Source organism: Nannospalax galili, unplaced genomic scaffold, assembly GCF_000622305.1.
Source record: "Nannospalax galili isolate Female #2095 unplaced genomic scaffold, S.galili_v1.0 scaffold203, whole genome shotgun sequence".
NCBI lineage: Eukaryota > Metazoa > Chordata > Mammalia > Rodentia > Spalacidae > Nannospalax > Nannospalax galili.
The window spans coordinates 1,575,932-1,579,591 of NW_008351640.1; the positions used below are offsets into that span (position 1 = coordinate 1,575,932).

Genomic DNA, 3,660 nt, shown 5'->3' on the forward strand with positions numbered 1-3,660 from the left:
TTTTCTCAAGAAATACATGCTAATTTATTACAGGGATAAGAGAGTTTCCCATAGGGATAAATAACAGAAAAAGCCTGAATATTTCATTCACTTGTGATGTCCTCTTGCAGGCAGGGCAGCAAGATCTACACTTTCATTCCTCGGTGACAGAGTAGAATTGAAAACAAAATCTATACTGATTCCTGATTGCTTCTGAACATAGGGGCGTGTGGGTTTCCAGCCAGTATCATGAAAAAGGAGCAACTTCTTAGTGTTGTGAGAAGGTGGGAGCAGGGCCTCTCCACCCTTAGCCCACGATTTTGCCAAGATGATGTTTACTGGCACCTCCTTTGAGCTTCTGGCTGTCACTTGCATTGTCACTGTGTCTAAAAACAGCAGCCTGGAGCCCACAAGAATGTCATGATCACCCCAGAACACACTGGTCAGGATCAGTGTGTGAGTACTCTTGTTATCTGTCATTTTGTCTGACCTCTCACAAGGATGCATTCCCAAGAACTTCACAATATTGCCCACAGCCTCTTCAAGTGTCCTGAAGGAAGACAGGGTGAATTTTTCCTCCTTCTCAAACTCATTCCTGATCTCATCCCAGGCTGCTTCAAAGTTCACTTTCATGGCTTTTTGAATGTGGTCAGCCACAGTAACTTCTAGATCCTCCAGCACATGTTCCTCCTTGTAGTCTTCTTCATCAGTGTCTCCCGTGGTGCGATCGCAGTCCTTGCTGGTGAGCTGCATCATACAGCTGAACGTGCCTACTACAGCCGTGGGGTCTTCGTTGGGTAGAACCATCAGTGTGTATCAGGTCCCAGTCTGGTTGTAGGGAAGGCTCCAGGCAGGCACATAGCACAGTACCTCATAGGCGTCTGTGGACTCCATCTGCACCATGACATTCTCCAGGGTCTGGTTGTTGAGGGTGTTTGCGCACTCAAACTGAAACGTCATGTGGTCAGTGAAGGTATGTTTGGTGCAAAGGATGATGTAATCTGTCTCTGATTCCGTGAGGGCCACTGGCTCAGGTGAAGACTTGCAAGAGGGGTTCTAGCCCCTGGAACTCTGGCACAGCTGCTAAACACTCCTAGAAAATCTCCTGCTGGGGGTGGCTGCCATTTCCTCAAGCTGTTTCACTGTTGTGGTCGGCAGTGCTGTCTGTTCTCTGCTCTGTCATAGGGGTGGTAGCCAGAGGCACAGACTCTAGGTCAAATGGCTTTTCTGATGGTTCTAGTGTGTACTGCTGCAGGGCCCTCTTCAGACCAGGGATGGACACAGTCAGACCATTTAGGAGATAACCTGTATTGAGGGCCTTCTCTTTCTGCTCTAGGACATTCAGATAGAAGATGGATCGGTCCCTCACTTTGTTGTCATCATCCACCACACATATCTTCAGCAACAACAAGATACTAGATAACATCTCTTAGCTCTGGGCTCCAAACATGGCTAGAGCACTAGCTGCACTTACCAGAACCTTTTCATGCTCCAGGACCATACAGTTGTAGATGAAGCAGATGTACTTGAAAGGGTAGCCAGGACCTTGAACTCACAGTCTTGGATGAATTCATACAGATCTGACAGACCTGACTCCTTGCTTTCCGAGTTCTCCTCAGTGATGCTGATGATACAGTCCAAAACGGTGCTCTTATACTCAAAACCACCCTCTTCCCTTAGCATGGTGAGCAGGAAGTTCATGAGCACCGCATGTTTTTTGAGGATACTTCTGGCAAAGAGCACTGATAGCCTGGACAAGCACCACCTTGAATTCGTCTGAGATATCTGACATGAAGGAAGAGATCTGCTTCATAAGGTGGTCGATGCTGCTCTCAGCTCCCTGTCTTAAGGAGGGTAGTGATGGCCAAAGTGGTGATGCTGCTGGTTTGAGTCTGTGACCAGGTTCTCCAGATCCAGATTGCAGGTAGTCACTGCTGACCAGTGTTTCCCGGCAACCTTATTGACAGCGCAGACTGGAGCATAGCTGAGTGAAGCCTTGAGCGAGCTACAGAAAAGCTGGAGCACTGACAGAGCAGGAGCCAACACTTTTGCACTGCAATCTGGCAGGTTGACCATGGCTGAGGCAGCTTCATACAACACTATCTCGTGATTGTTATGGCAAACAGCTCTCGATGAAGTCAAACAATAGGCTGTCAGGGGTTCCAATCCTCCTCTTCCACTTGCTGGCTGTCCACTCAGATCATCAGGCAGTACCCAAAAGGGGACTTCAGCCTATGCCAGGTTAACTTGCTGATCATCTTACTATCAGCCAGTGGGTCATTCTTACATACATGGTACAAAAGTCCTAGTGCATGGTACTGAACCATGATGTTATCACTAGATGCTGCTTCTTGGGCCTCGTTCACCCAGCTCTTGACCACATCAAAGCTGCAATTAAGTAGGTGCAGGGAAGACACTAGGGCAGAGCTGGAGACACTGGGCACCTTGTCCACAATTGCTTGTTTCATGTAATACTCAGCAGCCTACAGCATCGTACTATCAGAGATCTGACAGAGGGCTCACATGGCTGGACCACGGTAGTTGTCTTCTTTCCCAGTCATAACTTTTGTCAGGCTGCTGGTGACAATGATGGCCCCATCTGCGATGCAAGACATCTCCTTGATGGTCAAGTAGCACATGAGCAGAGTGTGGGATCATTGAACTGAAAGAGCTTGGTCATAGCAAAGAAGGCCTCAGTCACTTTTGTGGTTCCCAGGTGTTCCCCCTGGTTTATGAGATAAAGAATCTTGGTGAGAATGTGTGCACATTTCCAAGGGTTGATGGGAGTTTCATTAAAGACCTGAACCTCTTGGAGAACTGCACTCTTCTCAAGGTTCTGGAGTGGGTTGAAGCCTCCATCTGACTCCTCATCTTTCTTATCGAATTTCTTCAACCTCGTGCCAGGGTCACTCCAGGCAGTAGGGAGATGCTCACAGCAGCAGCATCCAGTAGCTGCTTCTCTCACCAGCTTCTGGACCATGCTGTAGTTTTGATATCCATTTTGTTGATGGTTTCTGGAACTGAGTATTTATATATATATGTGTGTGTGTGTGTGTGTGTATATGTATATGTATGTATATATATATATATATTGCCATTTTTTTCTTTAGAAATTTTATTTTAGTTCTTCGACCATTTTAAACTTACATTGTTTGGTTTTATTATGTTCAGTTGTTTATTTACTTTATAATTCAAGATGTCAATCCTTCATCAAGTATACCATTTATAAACATTGTATCTTGTCCTATAAGTTTTCTATTAATTTGCTGAACTCTGAAACTGATAGATGAAAAGGTCTGGAGTATGCTATAAAATATAGGCATGTGAAGGACTCTGTAAACAGGACTGTAGTCACACAGGAAATAAACCAGCACTTTGGTAATGAGAAGCAAAAGATAGTCAACTGAGCAAAGCTACAGCTTACAGGAAGGGAGAAACTCCAATGGACTCTCATATGAACATGTGAAAATTGCCCTGTTCTGACTTTTTTTCTAGTTCCCTGTCTAGAACTTGTAATGCTAATTACTCTTATCTTTACTTCTCCTTCACATCTCCTATACATGATTCAAGGACTTTATTTTCCCCTTAGAGACAAGAGTTATGCAATTTGGGAGTCTTTTAGATAGACCCACTGAAGGGGTACTCCAATTGCCTCCCCCTGCGTCCCCATTCAGCATGGAA

The 3,660-nt window shown here is 45.5% G+C and overlaps 1 pseudogene across 1 annotated transcript; it reads right to left on the reverse strand.

Annotated features, from left to right (window-relative positions):
* Positions 1-87: 87 nt before the first annotated feature.
* Positions 88-2,959, reverse strand: LOC103746390 (annotated as a pseudogene). The gene has a single exon (XR_607792.1). The product of XR_607792.1 is annotated as a coatomer subunit gamma-1 pseudogene (transcript).
* Positions 2,960-3,660: the final 701 nt, after the last annotated feature.